General features: G+C 46.1%; 1 protein-coding gene across 2 annotated transcripts in view; it reads left to right on the plus strand.

Annotated features, from left to right (window-relative positions):
• The window catches only part of EVI5L (ecotropic viral integration site 5 like), a 1,151,000-nt gene that overhangs the window by 383,222 nt on the left and 745,259 nt on the right, over window positions 1–22,519 (plus strand). The window lies entirely within an intron of this gene.

The raw sequence follows: 22,519 nt of genomic DNA on the forward strand, positions 1-22,519 counted from the left end.
CTGTTTTGCCGGGCAAGACGTTTCCTGGTAAAATCCTCGTGACGATAGTCCCTAAATAAGATAGGTTCACAGTTGTATAGTTTCATCCTACAATTCCTTTTGTTGGTAAATATTATATCTCAGTGTTGTATTATATAGACTGACCTTTTATTTAGAGTAGGATAACCAAATTCTTTAGTCTTCTTTTATATTTACAGCACGTAATCCATTTTGTATTTCTTTTCTAAGTTCACTCTTTTGGTAGTGCAACCTAAAATTTGAAATAACATATTATTAACCCATCTCTATATACATGTCTCGATATATTTTTAGTAGCGCCTCATACTACTGAAGTTACCATTATTGTGTTACATCATTCACGGTTGGTCAATATTCAATAGTGTTTTGTTGTTCTCCCCATACAGTTAGCTGGGAGCACTTTTTATTTGTTATATCAGAGCCCTCTATCGCACGCCTTCATACGGAAGGGTCTACATTGTATTTTAAGGGTACAGAATAGAATACTATATATACATTGTATCAGAGCCCTCTATCGCACGCCTTCATACGGAAGGGTCTACATCGTATTTTAAGGTTACAGAATAGAATTAACCCAACCGCGTATAATATCCCCAAAATGTGGTCATTTCAGGAAGTATATTGTTGTCCTCTCTCCATGTAATTGCTCGGGGGTACATTTTATTAGTCATTCGACTACCCTCTGTGACACACGTGAATACAGTGGGTCTAAATCATATTTAACGGATATTCCCCAATGTTACAGTGGTCGCACCCTACGTTTGACAACTTAACTTGACACTAGCCCACCCTCTGGAACTATTCACTCATAAAGACTTAAGGTAATATTCTTGTTTAATTCAATTTTCACTGACTCGGCTGCTGTAAATCTGTCTGACGCTATCAGACTATGATCTCTAGTGGTTTACAGTCATACTTTTTGCCGTCGGTAGTATTGAGTTATCTGGTCGTCTTGCCACGTCTCGGAGTTACAGCAGATGAAGGAGGCGTTTGTGCGCTACGATGTTCAAAATATGGGCTACCAGTACGCGGGGTTAGAGATTACGGCGTCTAGTCAACCGGAAGTGATTTCATCGGATGTAACTTGATTTACTTCCTGTTGGTTAGAACGGGCGCCATGTTGGAATGGGTTTAGTTAGTTAAGTATTGAATGACTAAAGTATGAGTTTTATATCGACAAACTGAAAATGATGCCAAGGAATATGTCTCTATTTATAGCGAAATAACAAACTTTGTCTTAAGTTCCTAAACAAATCAATTATAGGTTAAACCATATTTTAGAGGAGATTATCTCTTAGATTTTTTCTTTTTTTCTGGCACTATATTTTCGAGTCAGGTATCATCTTTGGATGGATTAATAATTTGATTATCAAATAATGTTATTAGGGTAAAAATACCCACCACATCAAAAATGTCTTATTACAGGACAGCGAGTTTGTAATGCATGAAGCCAAAACTTAAGGTGAGTGATGAATAATGCTCTTATTAATAACCAGATCTTAAAGAAGGGGTAAGGTTTAAGGGTTAAACCATGACATTTATTTTAGAGCGTGCATGATTTTTTATTTAAAAAAAAAGTTCGAAAAAGTTCAACTCAAAATAGGCCAATTAATGGAACATACTCGTAGAAAACGGGAGAGTTTTTGGATTTTTCAACTTGACAGTGTACGTAGGGGATTAAATGAAAATATAGCATGGTTTGTTACAAAACAAACGTAATATGACTATCCCTGCTCAACGTTCACTTTAGCCTGAAAAGGAATTGCCAATCTGTTTAAATATAAAATCATGCACGCTCTAAAATAAATGTTATGGTTTAACCCTTAAACCTTACCCCTTCTTTAAGATCTGGTTATTAATAAGAGCATTATTCATCACTCACCTTAAGTTTTGGCTTTATGCATTACAAACTCGCTGTCCTGTAATAAGACATTTTTGATGTGGTGGGTATTTTTACCCTAATAACATTATTTGATAATCAAATTATTAATCCATCCAAAGATGATACCTGACTCGAAAATATAGTGCCAGAAAAAAAGAAAAAATCTAAGAGATAATCTCCTCTAAAGTATGGTTTAACCTATAATTGATTTGTTTAGGAACTTAAGACAAAGTTTGTTACTTCGCTATACATAGAGACATATTCCTTGGCAGCATTTTCAGTTTGTCGATATAAAACTCATACTTTAGTCATTCAATACTGGTAGCCCATATTTAAAACATCATAGCGCACGAACGCCTCCTTCATCTGCTGTAACTCCGAGACGTGGCAAGACGACCAGATAACTCGATACTACCGACGGCAAAAGGTATGACTGTAAACCACTAGAGATCATAGTCTGATAGCGTCAGACAGATTTACAGCAGCCGAGTCAGTGAACATTGAATTAAACAAGAATATTACCTTAAGTCTTTATGAGTGAATAGTTCCAGAGGGTGGGTTAGTGTCAAGTTAAGTAGTCAAACGTAGGGTGCGACCACTGTAACATTGGGGAATATCCGTTAAATATGATTTAGACCCACTGTATTCACGTGTGTCACAGAGGGTAGTCGAATGACTAATAAAATGTACCCCCGAGCAATTACATGGAGAGAGGACAACAATATACTTCCTGAAATGACCAAATTTTGGGGATATTATACGCGGTTGGGTTAATTCTATTCTGTACCCTTAAAATACGATGTAGACCCTTCCGTATGAAGGCGTGCGATAGAGGGCTCTGATACAATGTATATATAGTATTCTATTCTGTACCCTTAAAATACGATGTAGACCCTTCCGTATTAAGGCGTGCGATAGAGGGCTCTGATATAACAAATAAAAAGTGCTCCCAGCTAACTGTATGGGGAGAACAACAAAACACTATTGAATATTGACCAACCGTGAATGATGTAACACAATAATGATAACTTCAGTTGTATGAGGCGCTACTAAAAATATATCGAGACATGTATATAGAGATGGGTTAATAATATGTTATTTCAAATTTTAGGTTGCACTACAAAAAGAGTGAACTTATAAAAGAAATACAAAATGGATTACGTGCTGTAAATATAAAAGAAGACTAAAGAATTTGGTTATCCCACTCTAAATAAAAGGTTAGTCTATATAATACAACACTGAGATATAATATTTACCAACAAAAGGAACTGTAGGATGAAACTATACAACTGTGAACCTATCTTATTTAGGGACTATCGTCACGAGGATTTTACCAGGAAACGTCTTGCCCGGCAAAACAGACTGAGATAAAGAATACTTCCCAAATGAGGTTTTTATAACAACCTAAGGGTAAGCGCTCCCTTTTCCTCGAACATTATGGGAATTTAGTAACATAGAACTCGCTAAAATGTCCCTAAAATATATGTTCCACTGTCTCTTTTAGGGTTTGATCATATACCTATTTACAACAGTGAAAAAGTTACCTCATATTTATAAAGATATGCAGATATCTCCGCCATACAACAAAGACTAGGTGAGATTATATCGGCAGTCATCTGTTATTGCAACTCCATGTAAATGGGATATTAGACATCAGGATACGCTGTTAGGTGCTGTAAACAAATAGTCTCTTATGGTTTTTATAACAATTAGAGTTACATCCATTGATGGAACTACGTAGTACTTAGAATAAATTTGGTGGACCTTGCACGTGCCATATAACTTGATTGTCCTTGGTGTAATGTGGTGTCTCAGAGCTAATGTATGAAATAACTATTATGTTAAGTAGTGCAGATTGCCTCAAATTACCTTCTTTCAAAACTTAGTTTTAGGTACATCACACTTTGTTTGTAATTTCAGGTACCCTGTATACACACGCAGAAGAGAGAATAAAACTCTTTCTATCTTGGTCCTGAGGAAGGTGGTCTTATCCCACCGAAACGCGCGTAGACCTAGCGTGTAACTACACACAAGCAACAACTGTGTTACCTCAACCTTAGGAATTGTTTTGATTGGGAGGAGGCTGGGAGTAGGATAAGTGTGAAGTTGTATGAATGTATAAGTGAGTCTGGTGATTTATGTGTAAATCAGGGTGATGATTTGTATTGTGAAAATATTTGAGTTAGGAAGATGTCACAAATGTTTTTGATATAATGTACTGTACTTTTTATAAATTGACTGGATTTGTACCATTAATCATGATTCTGATGTATATGGAAGAAATGAACTAAAATAGAAAAAAGAAAAAAATATATTTTTTATACACTACAGAAAAAGTAAAAACAAATAAAATTATGAAATGAAATTACGGATTGTGTGGTACCTATATTGACTAGAAGGCCAATGGATTAATTTGATGAGTTCGATCACATGAGAAAGTAAATAGTGACCACGGGGGAATATTTGCATGTTTTGTTGTTATTTTCCTCTCTTTTCCCTGGTCCTGAAAGTATTAATAGAGGGGGTCCCGTTATTCATGCTATCACAGTGGCTGGTACCCACTATCAATTCAAGGTGCTCCCGTGTCGTCTAAAAGCGACACCACAGATTTTCACCAAGTACCTAGCACCAGTAGCAGCGCCCTTGCGATCTCAGGGGTTTCAAGTTTTTCGATACCTCGATGATTGGCTGCTCAAAGCTGCATCAGAGCAGTAAGCTGATCAAACAACTGCAGCTTGTCTCCATCTATTCAATACATTGGGACTCACTCTAAACAGGAAAAAATCAAATTTGCGTCCAACTCAAGTAATTAGGTTTCTAGGAGTATCCCTGGACGCCATCCAATTCAAAGCATTCTTGTCTCAAGAGAGACAGATGCTACTCCAAACATTAGCAATTACCATTTCAAAAAGAAAGTCAGTTTCTGTACGAATATTCAAATCGCTTCTAGGGATGCTCTCGTCGGCAATAAACTTAGTACCTAAAGATGAGACTCCTGCAGGATGAACTACAGAAACAGTGGCAACAAGCTTTGGAATCTTTCGAAGAGATGTGATTTGAATAACAACAAGGATGGTGGAAACACTTCAATGGTGGTCTCAAACGACAAATCTTGTTCAAGGTCTAACCTTTCTGCAAAGTACCCAGGATTCATTCTGACAACAGACGCCTCCATGGAGGGATGGGGAGGTCATCTGCAGGATTTACAAATCCTGGGAAAGTGGTCTTTGATACAGAAAAGACAACACATCAACAGATTGGAGCTCAAGGCCATATTTTTATCTCTCCAGGCGTTCCATCAGAGAATTAGAGGTTCCTCAGTACCGGTCCGTACGGACAATACGATCAGCATGTACTATATAAACAAACGAGGAGGAACGAAATCCATGACGCTATCTCAAGAGGCTCAGGAATTATGGGAATGGACGACCCTCCATGGAATCTCGTTGAGGGCCGAGCATGTCTGGGGTCTACATAATACCCTGGCAGATACACTAAGCAGGTCTCAGTCCAGCTGCCATGAGTGGGAGCTAGAGCAAGCACAGGTGAACAGGATCCTTCACAGATGGGGGAAACCAGCTCTGGACCTGTTTGCAACGAGGGAGAACGCAAAATGCCAGTTTTATGCCAGCAGGTTCCCACAACCGGGGTCAAGGGGGAATGCCATTTTAATGCGAAGGTCAGAGATTTATGCCCACGCCTTTCCCACCATCCCATTAATCCCCAGGGTACTAATCAAGATGAAGTCGGAATGCTGATGCCTAATTTTGATTGCACCATGTTGGCCCAGGCAGTATTGGTTCCTGGAGCTACTTCTATTGTCACAGGACAAACCCATTTGTCTTCATCCGTCACCAACGATGTTATCGAGGAACAAGGGCCAAGTGATTCATCCGGATCCACGTTCTCTTCACTTGCACGCATGGCTCCTGAATTCCTAGAGTTTAAGGATCTCAATATTTCACAAGACTGTGGAAAAATACTTGGTAAATCCCGTGCTGAAAGCACGATCAAGGCTTATCGTCTTAAATGGAAGAGATTCTGTTGCTGGTGCGAAAGGAACAAAGTTCATCCAGTGCAAGCCCCTGCTGAGCAGATTTTGCCTTACCTGCTCTCACTAGCTAGGTCAGGCCTCCCCTTTTCTTCAGTTAAAGTTCACATGGCTGCAATTTGCCGGTACAGGAAATCTCCTCAGATTCCTGCTCTCTGTTAATCTTCTCTCATAAAACAATTCATGAAAGGCCTCTTCCGAGCTTTTCTTCCTGTGCGCGCACCTCCTCCAGAGTGCAAGCTCAATGTGGTTCTAGCACAATTGATGAGACGACCATTCGAACCAATTTTTACAGCAGAACTTAAATTTATCACATTGAAGGTATCTCTCTTGCTAGCTCTTACTTCTGCAATAAGAGTGAGTGAAATACAGGCTTTTACAATCAAAGAACCTTTCTTACACTTTACAGAGAACTACGTAGCTCTTCGGACAAATCCAAATCCTAAATTTATTCCGAAGGGGCCCAACAATTTCACTTAAATGAATCGGTAATATTACAAACTTTCTTTCCATACCCATCTAGCCCAGCTGAACGGGCTCTACATACATTGGATATCAAAAGATGTTTGGAATGTTATCTTCACAAAACAAAGGAAATAAGGAAAACAGATCATTTTCTGGTGGCCTACGGTCAAGGAAAACACTGAACCGCAGTAACGAAAGCCACGATCGCCAGGTGGGTCGTATCTGCGATACAGTTCTGCCACAAAAAAGCAAATAAACCTCTGATTTTTTGTTTAAATATCCTTTATTAGAAACACAGGAGAAAGAAAACATGAATTCCACAACATATATAGCATTACATCTCTGGGATGCCTGTCATGTTTACGGGGCACATCACCCAATGCAGTGGTTCTCCGCTTCATATTTCACAGCTATTTTTCTCACCACAAATGTTCCAGGTCATGTTAGCGCCACAGAGGATATAACATTCTGAAATAAACAGTGAGGGAAGGAGGGAAGGAGGGGAAACAGAGGACTAAGGGGGGGAGTGGGAAGGGTCGGCTATGGCCATCTGATGTAAAGCTGCTACACCTGCAGCTAGTCGAGGGTGTGTCAACGCGGGGGGGTCGTGGGGGTGTCGTTCACAACGGATCAAGGGAGCGAGCATGGCAGTTGGGGGGGGGCAATGTGTCTGTTGTGGTAGGTGTGTCGAGTGAGGGGGGCGCGGGGGGGGGCAACATCAAGACTGTCCGCACGGTGTGGCAGCAGGGGGTGTGTCGGTGGCGCCATCCGGGCGTTCGGCCTCTGCAGGGTTCCGCGTTAGACGGCATTCCTTATGAAAGGAGTTAAGCACTACATCCCACAACGCCGCTATCGGAAACTGTCGTAGGCCTGCTGTTTCCTCGTTATGGAGGGTAGTGCTTTCCGCCCTCGCCCAGGTGTCTAATGATGTGTGCCAGTGTTCCGGTAGTGGTGGGGTGGTTCGTTTCCAGTGTCTCGTGATCAATCTTTTCGCCGTGAGTAGGCCAAGGTCCCAGAAACGAGAGGGGACTTTATTCAGTGAAGTTCTCTGATAAAGGCCCAGTATGCATGCCTCCCACGTGTGCGGTATCGCCATGGCTGTGCATTTGTCTAGTGTCATCAGTACCACCTCCCAGTATGTCCGAATCTGTGGGCACTGCCACAGCATGTGTAGCAGGTCTGCCCCTTCCAGTGCACATCTGGGGCAGCTGGCTGCAGCACCCGGGAAGTATTGGTTAATTTTATTGGGGGAGAGGTACGCTCTATGCAGTATGTAGAACTGAATCAGTTTGAAGCGTGCGCTGCGGGCAACGTGTCTGGGGCCTAGCAGTATCGTTTTCCACTCCTTATCTGTCCAGTTCCTCCCCCTGTCAGTTGCCCATTTGTCACGGAGCGGTTGCAACGAGTGTTGCGTGTGTGACAGCAGCGCTTGATGAAGCCAGTGCACCACGTGTGTACCGTTGCCCATGACATGGAGGCTCTGAATCAATTGATGTGTTGGTGGTTCTGCAGTGATGACGCCCCATCGCTTCGTGTATGCTAAAAGTAAGGAGGTGTGTTGTAAAAACTGTCCTGGTGGGAGGCCTGTGTCAGCAGCTAGTGTCGCAAATGGTATCAAAACGCCGTCGGCGTACAGGTCTGCCATGGTGTCCACTCCAGTTCGCGTCCAGTGTTCTAGCGCTGTTTCCGTGACTATGGAGGCAGTCATGGGGGTGCCCAATAGTGGGAGAGCCGGGGCATATGGTTTAGTCAGTCTCGTAAGCCGCAGGCTTCTAACATAACATCGTATCGCTACACCTACATGTAGTTGAGCTGATTTCCTCGGGTGTGTCATGGGGTGGAATAGGGTATGAATTTGTGTGGAGGATAGTACTTCTGTAGTCGTGGCCTTGTCCTCCAGGTGGTTTCCCGCAAGCCAGGCAGTGACCCATTGTAGCTGGGCTGCCAGATAGTAAAGTTCGAGGTTCGGTACCGCGAGGCCACCCTCATCGACTGGAGCATATAGTTTTTGGAGGGCCACTCTGGGTCGCCCAGTGTTCCATATCAGGTCCCTGATCATGGAGGCCAATTCTCTGAAGGTGTGTGCCTGCACGTATACCGGTACATTGGCGAAGTAATATAAGAGCCTGGGGAGTATGATCATTTTCGTCAGCGTCACTCTGCTCGGGACATTGAGCGGTAGGGATTTCCAAAAGGCAATCTGGGACCTTATAGACGCTATGGCGCGCATCAGGTTGCCGTCTAGTATGTCCTGTGGCGTCCTGTATATGTGCACTCCTAGGTATTTGAACGTAGTGTGGTGCCATGGTAGTCGCTCACCATTGATCTCGATGCCAGGATCTGGGATGTCTGGGTTGAACGAGTATGCCCCTGACTTGGCCCAGTTTACCTTGAGACCTGACATGGTCTCGAAGGACCTGAAGATCTCCGAAAGGTCTGGCGGTATGTGAGTAAGGTCTCTGACGTACAAAAGTAGGTCATCTGCATACAGCGAGACTGTGTGCGTGCCGTCCGCTAGCGGGATTCCCCAGTGCATACCCGTATTGCGCAGTATTGCAGCTAGGGGCTCAATTGCTAGTGAAAAGAGCAATGGGGATAAGGGGCAGCCCTGTCTGGTGCCGCGTTGCACCTTGATGGCATCGGATAGTAGCCCGCCTGTGCGGACTCGCACCGTTGGGTGTCTGTACAACAGTCCCACTAATTCAATATAGTCGTCTCCAAGGTCGAACTTGCGTAATACAGCCAGTAGGTAAGGCCACTCAAGCGAGTCGAATGCCTTCTCTAGATCAAGGACCAGGCAGCCCGACCGAGGCCAGTCTCGTGTCGCGTATGTTTGTATTCGGAATAGCCTCCGTATGTTGTGGGAGGTGCATCTGGTGGGCACAAAGCCGTTCTGGTCAGTATGTATCAAGTCAGGCACCAGTCCTGCTAGCCGTCGGGCGAGAGTCGAGGCCAGTATCTTATAATCAGTGTTTAGCAGTGCTAGGGGTCGATATGAGCCAAGGAGTGTGTCATCTCTGCCCGGTTTTAAGAGGGATACTAACGTTGCCTCATTCATTGACCGGGGTAGGGTCATGTCCTCCAGTGCCGCCGCATATACCCGTAGGAGCTCCGGAATCAGGATGTCCGAGCATGCTTTATAGTATTCCGCCGGCAGTCCATCGGGGCCCGGTGCCTTGCCATTCGAAAGGGCAAAGATGGCCTCACGGAGTTCCTCCGCCAGCAACGGCGACCCCAGGTCGTCCCGTTGGTCGTCCGTCAGGGCAGGCAACATGATACTCTCTAGATACGCAGTTATGACAAGTCGCGTGGTCAGCAGATGGGATTTGTAAAGCGCGCTGTAATGTGTCACAAAGGCTTCGTGGATCTGTGCCTGTGTGTAGACCATTGGACCAGCCAGCGATTGTATCGCCGTCACTGGCGTCATATGATTCTCGCGTTGTATCAGCCATACCAGCAGTTTGCCGGGTTTGTCCCCAGCGTGATGTGAGCGGGCTGAGTGAGCCTTGTAGTTGATATTTTTCAGCCTGTCAATTAGTTTGTCGTGTTCTGCCCGCGCCCGTAATAGGTCAGTGTTGGGGTCCGTGGCTGCCGTCTGCTCTAGGCGTAGCAAGTCTGATTCTAGGCGTCGGAGATCTGCCTCCAATTGCCGTCGGGAGTGGGCCTGTGTGCCTAGACATTGACCCCGGAGGACTACATTAAACGCGTCCCATTCTATCTGTGGAGTCGATGCCGAGCCTGCGTTGTCCTCGAAATACTGTGCTGTCTGCGTGCTTATGGAACTCCTAAATGTACTGTCTAGTAAGAGGTCGGGTTGTAACCGCCATGTGGGTATTGGTGGTCTAGGTTGGTCCCACATCAGGTCCAGGAGGTGCGGGTTGTGATCGGAGTGTGTGCGTCCCATGTAACAGGTGTCCATGACATTGGGTAGGAGTCCACTGGTGATCATGTATCGGTCAAGACGCACATGTAGGGCGTGTGCTCCCGAGTAATACGAATAAACCTGGGAGTGTGGATTACGAGCGCGCCACGCATCTTGTAGGCCCCATTGCGCGGACCACGCCTGCAGCGCTTTCGTGGTGGTCTGCGCCTGCGAGTTGGGTGGTGTAGGATGGGAGCGGTCTAGTGTTAAATCCAGTGAACTATTTTAATCCCCGCCAAGTACCCAAGGGATTCCATGCAAGGGGGCCAATGTGTGCGACAAGTGTGTGAGGAAATCCGCCAGTCCCGTGTTAGGTGCATAAATGGAGGCTATTACCAGTGGATTGCCATCCAGCTTGCCGTGGACAGCTACGTATCTGCCCTCGGGGTCTATATGTACATCTTGTGTGGTCCATGGAGTGCCCGGTCTAATCCATATCAGCGTCCCTCTAGCATACGACGAGAACCCTGTGGCATAGAGCTGTCCTCGCCACCTGCGCCGTGTGGGTATTTCCGTGTTAGTAAGGTGCGTTTCCTGTAGGAGGGCAATTTGTATGTGGTGGCGTTTGAGGTATGAATATATTTGGTAACGTCGGGATGGCGTATGTATACCTCTCACATTCCACGTGCATATCTTAATGGGTGACATTACAATATTGCAGCAAAACCCCCCATTCAGCACTCCCCCCACCTCTCCATGCAAAGACATTTGACATCAAGTGAACGGCACCCGCCTCCCAAGAAGCGCCTGATATGGCGCATCGCTGCATTGTGACCATAGGGGGGGGAAACAAAAACATGGCTAACGGAACAATAAGCCAGTGAACAATATGAACATTCAAAATACCAAAAGGTCGGATGCAGAACGTGCCCCCGTCCATACTCTCTAGGAGAGCAACAAAGTTCAAGTCTAAGGGGGTGGTTGTGCTATACGCACGAGATCAATTGGTCTGAGTCCATATAGTTATTGAGAGAAGGCTTATTGCCTTCCCGGAAGGAACGTGTCAGTCCAGGTCGCCTTTGCAGATAGCGAACCCATCATGTACATGTACAAAGAAAAACTCATACATTACCTGTCCCAATCGAACCGCCACCAGGCAGGGCCAAGCGTCCTTGTAGTTGCGCACCAATCGGGCTTGGGCCATCACCACCGACACCTGAGTTCACGTTCATTGGCGGGGCGGTAGGCGCGTGCATGCCACGCGTGTAGCACGGAGGGTTGGGGGTGTATTCCGCTGCCTTGGTCAGGTCTCAATGCATCTGCGTTGCCTCAGGACCGCTGTGGTGGTCAGTTTCAAACGGCGTGGTAGAGTGCCGTGGGCATCGCGTGGTCAGCTGATGTAATCCGCCGTCTGGGGGGTGACGTCAGGTCGGTCATCCGAGGTCGGGGAGTCCGGCACTCCATAGATGGCTTCGTCGTCGCTCTGGAGGTCTTGCGCGCTGCCGCCCGCCATGTCGCTCTGTGCAGGGGATCCGCTGAGTTCCATCACCAGGCGGAGGGCATCATGTTTCTCCTGGCGACTGGCGTCCGCTGGAGGGGAAGGTCTTGTCGCTGCCCGTGATTCCGGCTGAGAGCTCCGGTGAGGTCGCCGTCTTCGCCTGTGATTACCGGGATGACGCCGGGGCAAGGGACCCGCAGTTGTTTTGGGTTCCGTATCAACTCCGCTGTCCAGCCAGAGTTCCGCCTCTGCAGGGTCCGTGAAGAAATGAGTCCGTTCACCCGCTACCACCCTCAACTTCGCGGGAAAGAGCAGCGAGTATTGGAGGCCCAGTTGTCTCATTCGCTTCTTCACCGCCATAAAGTCATGTCTTTGCCGCTGGACCTGGACAGTGTAGTCGGGAAAGAACATCACTGACGCGTTCTCGATCCGGACCTCTTGGAGCTTACGCGTTTCTCGCAGGATGGAGTCTCTGTCCCGGTAATTCATTATGCGGAGCAGCATAGGTCTCGGGTTGGAGCCTGTCGTCAGAGGTTTGGTGGGGACCCTGTGAGCTCGTTCTATCACAAAGTGTGGGGAGAGCGATCCTTCCGGCAGGATGCCTTTCAACCATCGCTCCATGTGTTCCTCCGGGGATCTACCCTCCCATTTCTCCGGAACCCCAACCAAGCGTACGTTGTTCCTTCGGGTCCTGCCTTCCGCGTCTTCAGCTCTGTCCTCCAAGAACTCCACCCTGTTCAATAAGTCCTGTATTTGTTTATGCGACTGGTCGGTTCGAGGCTGAATTGTCTGTAATGTGCTCTCCAGGGCGGTGGTGCGGTCCACTAGTTTCTTATGATCCGCCCTTAGGTGTGTGATGTCGATGACCACGCTGTCGATCTTGGTGGCCAAGGAGGTGCGAGTTAGGTTGATTGACTCCTCGAGCCTCTCCATTGCCGCCAACATGGTGTCCAGTTTAGCTGCCGTCGGGTCCGGGTCAGCGTTCTTCCTGGTCTTGTCCATCTTGGCCTTCTGGTTAGCGTTGCCGGTGCCCGTCCTTGTTTTGGGCACGGTAGACATCTGAGCCTCCTCGTTGTTTCTGGTCCAGTGGTGTGTCTCACTCTCAGAGGACCAGTCCGTTTGCGTGATTGTTCAGCTGTGGGGTAGGTGGCCACCGCTCAGCGTCCGCGGCTCCCAGGTGGGTGTGCGCTCGGGCTGCAGCCTGTGGCGCCCGGTGTCCGGCGGGTTGATACGATATGGTAGGGTTAGTGTGTGGCGCAGGCCCAGCGTGCGTCGCACCACGATGTGGAAGGTGCTGTCGTGGGTCTCGTGAGTCGTCGCGGCACTCCCGAGGATCTGCCAGTCGCAGGGGGGGCGGTCACCGCACCGCGTCCGTGGCACCCGGGCGGGCGTGCACTTGAGTAGCGGTCCGTGGTGCCTTGTGACTGGCGAATCGGTTTGGTAGGGCTAGTTCGCGGCGGAGGCCCAGCGTGAATCGCACTGTGGTGGGTAGGTGCTGGGGTGGGCCATGCAGGGTGTCTCGGCACCTCCGAGGATCTTCCGGCCGCCGGGTAGGCGACCACCGCACCGCGCCCGTGGCCTCCGGCCAGGCGTGTACCTGGGTAACGGCCTGTGGCGCCCTGTGTCCGGCGGGTCGGTCTGGTAGGACTGGTGCGCGGCGTAGGCCCAGCGCGTGTCACACTGTGGTGGGTAGGCGCTGGGGTGGGCCGTGCAGGGAGTTGCGGCACATCCGAGGACTGTCCAGTCGCGGGGCAGGTGATCGCCGCACAGTGTCCGTGGCCCCAGGATGGGTGCGTGTTCGTGCAGCGGCCCGCGGCGCACCGCGTTTGGCGGGCCGGTATGGCAGGGTTGGTGCGCAGCGGAGATTCAGCGTGTGTCGTGCTGCGGTGGAGCAGACGCTGTGGCGGGCCACGGGAGTTTTCGCAGCCCACCCGAGGCGTGGGTGGTGCCGTTGGTGCTCCGTCAGCCGGGCCGAGGGTATCTGAATGGCTCACCGGTCCCGGCCAGCACGAGGGTGTGCTTTCCTACGTGCGCCGTTGGTGGAGTTGGCGGTATCTCTCTGGCATGTAGAACGGGTCCCGCCAGCTCAGCCACAGCTGGCCACTCTCGATCGCCTCTCCGGTCCAGCGCTCAGGGGGGGGACATCTGGGCAGCGGGTCGCTCCAACAGGCCAGGCCAGGCGTCGCGGTCCGCCTCCGCACCCCTGCGCAGTATCGCGTGGGCCCGGGGCGTGTAGGCCTCAGCCTCGGGCCTTCGCCGCCAACTGAAGCCTCGGTCTCTCGTAGGCGCTGCCCAGGCCCGGAAGCGGCGTCCGCGGCCTCCGGTCCATGTAGTCCGCGGTGCCTCGCGGGTGTTCCGATCTGCCTCAAAATCGGCCAGGCGGTCGGTGATGATGTCCGGCGGCAGCGCTGGTGGTTTGCCGCCGTCTGCAGGCTGTAGTGAATCGGATAAATGTGCCGGGAAGGTAGGCTCGGTGCGGAGCTCTACTCCGAGGCGGCCATTCTCTTCGCGTGCTTAGCCACGCCCCCAGCAAATAAACCTCTGATAGTGAGCGCTAAAGCACTCTCCACAAGAAGTGTTGCTGCATCTACAGCCTTGTTTGCTGTAGTGACATTAGACAAAATATGGCGTGCTGCGACATGGAAGAATGTCCACACGTTTACAAGACACTACTGCCTCCAATTTGGGCAAAGGGAGGATGCAGCCGTTGGACAGGCTGTCTTGCGTCATATTTTTAACTAAGGTCAAATTCTTTAAATTTCATAAAATAATGCTTTCTTGTTGTTTTCTTTCTCTAATTTTACTTGAATTAAGTAATCAAACAACTGTATTTGACAGTTTGTAACTTAATATGATTTATGAGATATACGTTAATGGTTATGTCAACTCTTTCTGTTTCAACATTTCAATAGAGTATGATGCTTGGTGCATGCATTGTGTAAAAGGTAGGGAATAACTATTGGGAGTTTAAAATTACATGTCTCCCTCCTTCCTCTAACGACAGTACAGTTAGGGTACTGCTTACTATTCTGATTCAGGCATGCACATCTATGAAAGATACCCCAATACTGGATAAGAAAACAAGTTACTTACCTGTAACTACAGTTATCCAGTATTGGTATCTTCCATAGATTCACATGCAACCCACCCTCCTCCCCTTGGAGTCAGTTCTCATTGATTTGGGGTAAACTTACTTCCTACTTGCGCTTGTCAAATCTGAGGAGAATTTGCCTCTGCTGGGAGTGTTTTAGAGGGTGCTGGCAGCTGATTGACTGGTGCCAACTTTAGTTCCCCTTTTGAAAAGGACATAGATAGGCAACTAATATACGTCCTTTGGCCTTTTTCAGCTTATTTATTATTTATGGCACTGCTTTTGTCTTTTACTTTGAGACTCCCATCTCGACGACGGGGAATGATTCAGGCATGTGAATCTGTGAAACAAACCAATACTGGATAACTGTAGTTACAGGTAAGTAACTTGTCTTCTTTTTCTCCATTACAAAAAATAATTCTTATACTTTCACTGGATGTCCTTTACATTACTCTGCCAAGTGAATAATTTTTTCTTCAGTGTTTGACTGGATTTTTTGTCCGTATGCCATCACTTTTCTCCAAGTTCTCTTCATGTGAGAGAAAGAAACCTGTAACAGATACCCATAAAATCTGTGTGGTATGTTTGCTTCCCTCCCACCTACCACTGAATGTGATATCATCAAATAAATGTCCAAAAGGACATTAAATGACAGAGAAGGCAATTGTCTAAGAGGCATGCTGTAGGACATGAGAGCTGAAGTGGGAATGAAGAAGAAGAAGAAGAGGAAGAGGAAGAGACAGCAAAGATCTGTCCCTAAATCAGCTTCCATTTCCCATGCATCCCCTGAAAAATATCACAGAGGTAGATCAATAGACCAAAGATGACATCCTCTTCATTGTAGGATTTCATTGTGATTGCAGTTTTATTGATTTTTATTTGTAAAGTTTTATATAGCGCGAACATGATCCCAAGGGATATCAGAGCTCTTTACAATTGTGGGGAAAGGAAGGTAACAGTTGCAGAACAAGTGTCAAATAGGAATACAGACAGAAACACATATCAAAATAGAACTCACAGGAAAAGAAGGATTACATCCAAAGGAGGGCTGGAGGGTGCGAGTTTCCTGCGAAGGTTCAGATGGAAAGATGCAGTTTTTGCTGATCTAGTAATATGTGCAATCTGCACTAAGTTTTGGTAATGATGAAGCCCATAATTTTGTGTTGGAGAGTAGCAAGGATGAGATTTCCAGCTGGAATTTAATTTGAAGTAAGTTTTGAACCGAACTGGGGAGTCACAAGAGGAAGTGAGATCGCCCCATTACTGTTGGATCTTTTCAACTGTATATTGTATTCAGGGGACATACCCGATTCTTGGAAGGAAACCAACATAATTATCTTCCAAAAGAAAGGTAAACCGAAGGAGAACCCAGGCTCATATCGCCCAATTTCTCTTATCAACGCGGACACAAAACTGTACTCCAAAGTTTGGGCCAAAAGACTGGGAAGGATCATTGGCGGTCTCGTCTCCCCGTGGCAACATGGGTTTGTGCCGGAACGAGGTACCACGGACCATACTCGTCGAGCTATCACATTATTCGATGCCCATGGCACCGCGGGGAGTGATATGGCCATGATCCTCCTCGACGCGGAGAAAGCTTTTGACCGCGTGGTCTGGGACTACCTTTGGGGCATTCTGGTAGGTAGAGGCTTTGGAACTAAGGCCATCAGAGCTCTAAGAGCAATGTATAAAGACCCGATAGCCAGGGTGATAGTAATGGGAGAGAGCTCGGAGGAAATAGTAATCAAAAGGGGAACGCGCCAGGGATGCCCCTGTTCCCCGATCCTCTTCACGTTATATATAGATCCTCTGATTCAAAAAATCCTGGGATGCCCTCAGATCAACCCAGTGGTGCTTAATGGCTATACAACCAAACTGTTAGCATATGCCGACGATCTGGCGGTTATTACTACCGATCCTCAGCAGGTGATGCCCATTCTGACTGAGTTGGCTAAGGATTTTGGAAATAATTCAGGATATCTGCTGAATGAGGGAAAAACTCAAATAATCTGCACTAAAAACATCAGAAAGGCAGACAGTAGATATGTAGATTCAGCAGTTTATCTAGGGGTAAGAGTTAATGCCTCAGTGGACAAGATCATCACAGATAATTACTTGCCCCTTATGGGTACGATACAAGCTGAATTAAAAAGATTAGATGTCCTGCACCTCTCCTTGATAGGGAGGGTAAATGTCTTTAAAATGACAATGTTTCAGAAAGTTTTATATCTGTTTCGGGCCATTTCACTATTGCTCGAGGACAAATTAATAAAAAATCTGGAATCAATAGGTTTATTTGGCAGTACAGAAAGGTTAGGCGTTCCATGAATTTTATGTCCCTGCCATGTGAAAGGGGGGGCTTGGCCATGCCAAATCTTCATTTATATCACTGGACATGCCTTCTGACACAAATGACTGTGCTTTTCCTATCGGACCCTAGTCCGGCAGCTGCCCCGGGAGATTGTCAGAACCCCCCATCCATTTTTGAGCTTCCATTGGGGAGGAAGGCTATTGGTCTATTGTTGCGTGAAGTAGATCGCAGATATTATAAGAAGGCCCGGTATAAGATCTTAGACGGGGTGTGGGGAACGTGCAAAGCAACCCAAAAGCTGCTGAACATACCAAAAATAAATGCACATCTCCACCTGTGGAATTCCAACCTTTTTCCCCATTTAGGTATGGATAGGAATTGCTTGTTCTGGAGAGAACATGTAGTAAGGACTAAAGGGGACATTATGGTGGGGGATGATATCCTTGGGTTTGAAGAGATACAGCGCAAGCACGGGATTCCACCCAATCATTGGTTCCTGTATGGTCAGCTAGCCCGAACTTTGACGGCCTTTAGACCCAAGATCTCTATAACAACCTGTAATCCTATGATTGACTATTTAATAAAGGGGGGTACGAAAATAAAAATACTGTATAATCAGCTAATGCTAGGTTTGCAAGATGATCTGGAGAAAACTGAATCATTACTGGCAGTGAAGTTAGGAGACCCAGATGTTGTCCTAGATCTAGCCCTCATATTAAATAAGAGATTATTTCGATCCTCGAATCTACGGGCGCAGCATTACAAAACGCTGTTTAATCTATACCATACCCCAGCGAAGTTGTTTGCTTGGGGTATGAGGGAGAATGATAGATGCCCTAGGTGTGATGCTGGTCCCGCAGATTTACTTCAGATGTTCCATCACTGTGATAAGTTAACTCTAATACGGAGGGAGATAACACATTTATTGGAGGGGCTGCTAGATTGTAGAATCATTCTATCCCCTACCTTGATGCTTCTAGGCACGGATAGTAAACTGAAGTTAGGTAGGGATGCAGAGGCCCTGGTTTTTATGTCAGTGGCGGTCCTCCGAATTCTTATTTCTGCAGGCTGGAAGGATACTACCGCCCCCTCCTTTCAAATGTGGATTGCTAGGTTACTGGGAATGCACAATATAGAGTCCTGTTTATACGAGCTAAAGGGTAAAAAATCCCGGGAACTCGACAGATATATTTGGGCACCACTTAATAAATGGAGAGTTTTAAGATCTTAATGAAATGCTTACTCTCTCAAGAATATGTATAGCTAAATGAATTTGTTGCAATATTTTAACAGCTTGGCTTTTTACTATCTCTGTGGATATATGTTATTTATATATTTGTTAACCTACTGTAAGGAAATGGTAATTTGATCTCTCTGTATTGTCTAAAGGAATAATGAAATTGTATCTGTTCTTTTTGTATGACATCAGCAAATCTCAGTAAAAACATAATAAAAAAAATTAAAAAAAGGAAGTGAGAAGGGATTTACAGCCAGATTCATCATTGCAAATTGCGCTCGCAAAGGGCCAGATTCTGAGATTCTGGCCCTTTGCGAGCGCAATTTTTGCATTTGGGATTCATCATCCCAAATGCAAAAATCGCTAATAGCAAAATCGCAAAATTGCGAGGAATTGCATTTAAGGAATCTCTATTTGAGATTCCTTAAATGCAATTCATTAACCATTTTTAAATTGCGAATTCGCAATTTTTGGCCGCTATTTACCGCGAAGTCTGACTTCGTGGTAAATAGCGAAAAATTAGAAAAATGCACTTTAGTGCATTTTTCTAAGTTGCATGTTACACACACACATGTCCTTTGGACATGTGTGTGCCCAACACCTGTGTACATTTTCATTTCAGGGGTGCTACAGGGTGTCCTTTGGACACCCCTGGCACCCTTGAAATCACATCCTTATTTGCGATTAGCAAATTGCTAATCGCAAATAAGGAATAACTCCCCATTTATTCCTATGGGTCTTTAGGCCCATAGGAATGAATGGGGAGTTATTCCTTATTTGCGATTAGCAATTTTCTAATCGCAAATACGGAAGATGTAGAAATCGCAATATTTTTTGCTATTCCTACATGAATCCCGTTTTGCAAGTCCTTAATAGCGATTCCTTAATAATCGCTATTAAGGACTCGCAAAACGGGACAATGATGAATCTGGCTGTTAGTCTTTGATAGATTCATTATAAGAAGGCGGTCATCCAGTTAGTTTTTAAGGTTTTCAAGAATGTTTTTCAGGGAGGAGATGTTTGATAGTGATAATACTTTTATGTATAATTACTAACTAGTGTAGTGTATATATATTCTTTAGTGTATTGTATGTTTCTAAGGCTTAAATGTGTTTTACATGAACAGCTATTTATTATAATTCTACCAGCTGTAACTCAAATTCAGTATATGATGTGCATTGTGTATTTTGTAATGCGTTATTCTATGTGTGAAAATAAGATTGGCGGCGGCTTTGTAAGGATGTTTTCACACACTATTTTAAAATGTAGCTTTTCTAAATGTGTACATTTATGCAATGGGTATGGAGTTATTTTGTTTATGAAAAGATGTTTGATGTTTGAGAGTGCATCGTGTGGGTCAGAATTAAGGCTGGGTTAGTTTGATATAAGTGGGAGATTTACCTTTTGAATTTAAGGTCTTTATTTTAGAAGGCAGCGGTCGCATAGCAAACCTTATCAGCGTCAAGGACACATAATACACAGTTGACCTCCTCGCCATCGAATAGACTTCACTTGCTGTCAACAGCTACAACATTGTTGTAAAAAAATGGGAGATTGTCTACATCCCTCACAAGTCTCTAAAGCATGGTCTATTTCACAAGTCTGTAAGGAATGGTCTATTTCACCATCTTCAGCTTCTCAAGCTGTATGATCTTCTCCAAAAGATGAACAAAATAGACCCATAAAGAGACGCAGAGAAAAAGCAAGGTCTACTCCTCCAAACAGATGACGACAAGCTTAATCCCCACATCCGGCTCCGTTATTAGATCAGCCTACCAGTCTGATTGTACCTCTCAAGGATCAGGTACAGACTCCTCAAGATACCACTTAACATTTCACCACCACCAAAACCATTGAAGGGGACTTCTACGTCTCCTATTAGAAGATGGAAACCTCCATCTCTACGCAAGTCGCAAGAGCTTCAAAGAAATAGATAATTGTCTCCTGGTGTTTCTCCGGAATTATAAAGAACCAGATCAAGATCACAACCACACCCTCCATTTACAGACATTGATACAAACGTGTCATCATATACTTCAATTTCACCGGCTCATTCACCAACTCAAATATCTCTAATTCATGAAATCATCACTTTCCAGGATGTATTAGCTAGAGAAGCAGTGAAATTAAATATCCTTTTAGAGACACCTTAACTATTGGTGTCTGTAATCAGGGAAACTTTAGAAGCTATGACAGCGGTACAACTGTAGTTGCCTCTATTCCCCGGACTTTTAGAAATAACAGAAGAACAATTTTAACTCTGGCTACAATAACAGTATAGGAACAGTGTTTACTTAAAAAAATACAGGCCTCATGACCTGCACCCGTCTTTCTTAGACTGGATCCTTATCCCGATTCAGTAGTAGTAACAGCAGACAGACGAAAATATGCTTCTTCACAAGAGTCTGCCGGGAGATAGGGCCCCCAGGTCCTATTTTGGCCCAGGGAGGGGCGCTGTGTGAACCCCTCCCAGTTCATAATGTGGCCGGGCCCCGGGAAATGGGGTCGCCTGCTAAAATTGGCCCGGGGATAGGGCTGGGTCCCACATCCCTAATTATTAATTGAATATGGGCTGAAGTCAATATTGGCCAAGGAAGGTGGCTGCGTCCAACCTCCCCTTTCTTATGATGGCTGGACCTCAGGAGATGGGTCCCCTGGGCCAGAAATTAGCCCGGGGAGTGGGACTGCGTGCCAGCCTTCCTGTTTGCAATATGGCCGGGCACCCGGAGGTGGGGTCCCTGGAGTCAAATGCAGCCCATGGAAGTGGATGGCGTGCCCCCTCCCGGGTTGGGTGTCTTTGGGGGGATTGTCCACAGGGCCTGGTAGCAGGCTGTGCATGGCGTGAGAGGTGCTGCATGAGGGGGGTTGGCTGCTGGGCCTGCAGCAGGCCCTATGATCAACCCTCCCATAGGCAGCCAACCCTAAGGTAACTATTACTTGCGCCCTCGCCATGCACTGCTAATTACCCCACATTTTACATCACTCATGATATCTTCTTTGACATCATTGATAATATCACTGTAACATTTGCTGTGAAATTATTGATGAGAAAACTGTGCATGGCGGAGGTGCGAGCTATAGTTACCATAGGGCATGAGTTGTAGTTACTTGAGACAATTCTTAACTATAACTGCTGAACTTCTATGTTTTTTGTGTTTAAAATCTGAATCTAGCTGTAACAATTTTAAGTACATTTCTAAGTTTTTTTTTTTGTTCGATATCCTAACTATAACGGCCCTGTATCTTTTAGTTCTATATTCATTCAGTCATGACTGTCTATCCCACCAGCTAACTTCACACTTATCCCCCTCATTTGCATGTTATTTGTTTCATTATCAGTCAGACTAAACTGCCTGTCTAAGAGGCCGCAAAACATCTACCCTGTGCCATGAACCACATCGCCGCGGCACGAATTCGGCTGCTGCGGGGCTAGGGGGTGAGCGCGGCGCTCCCTCACTCATGACTGCTCCATGCCGTCAAGAGTCACGGGCGAGCTGTGCTCATGACGAGGTGGAGCCGTCATGACCCCGCCACTCACTAATTCGCCCGCACAGGCTGGGAATTAGTGCAGCGCAGGTGGAGCGGCAGCTGATGACTGCTCCATACCGTCATGAGCACACGCCGCGCGTGGCTCTTGACGCATCGAAGTGGTTAACTATTTATGCAATCAAAGAAACACTCACCCAGTTATTATTTGCATTACACCATATAGCTTCTGTTGATGTCTTAGGCTTTTCTGACTTTTGTTTTTTGTTTGAGACCAAATATCGGAGTTTTAGATTAAACTGTTGGTCTCCCTTATTTAGCCTGTGGTTTGTGTAGTCTTATAAGATAATGTTGCAGCCTTGCTCCTATAACTTGTTATGTTTCAGTTCATGTGATATGTTCAGACCTGTATGTTTTTTCTGTGTAGCATGGTGTTAGGGCAGGCCACACACCCTCTAATCTGTTCAGTACCAGATATTTGTTTCTTGGTCAGTGTGCTGGGTAGTGCTGCAGATACTTAACTACACAATCTGAGATGTATGTGGTTCTTTTCCATTATGTGTAATGTGAAAAGGTCTCCGTCCAGGGTTCAGTTCTAGTTGTTTTCTGCTTTGTCTG

Source organism: Lissotriton helveticus, chromosome 1_1, assembly GCF_964261635.1.
Source record: "Lissotriton helveticus chromosome 1_1, aLisHel1.1, whole genome shotgun sequence".
Classification (NCBI taxonomy): domain Eukaryota; kingdom Metazoa; phylum Chordata; class Amphibia; order Caudata; family Salamandridae; genus Lissotriton; species Lissotriton helveticus.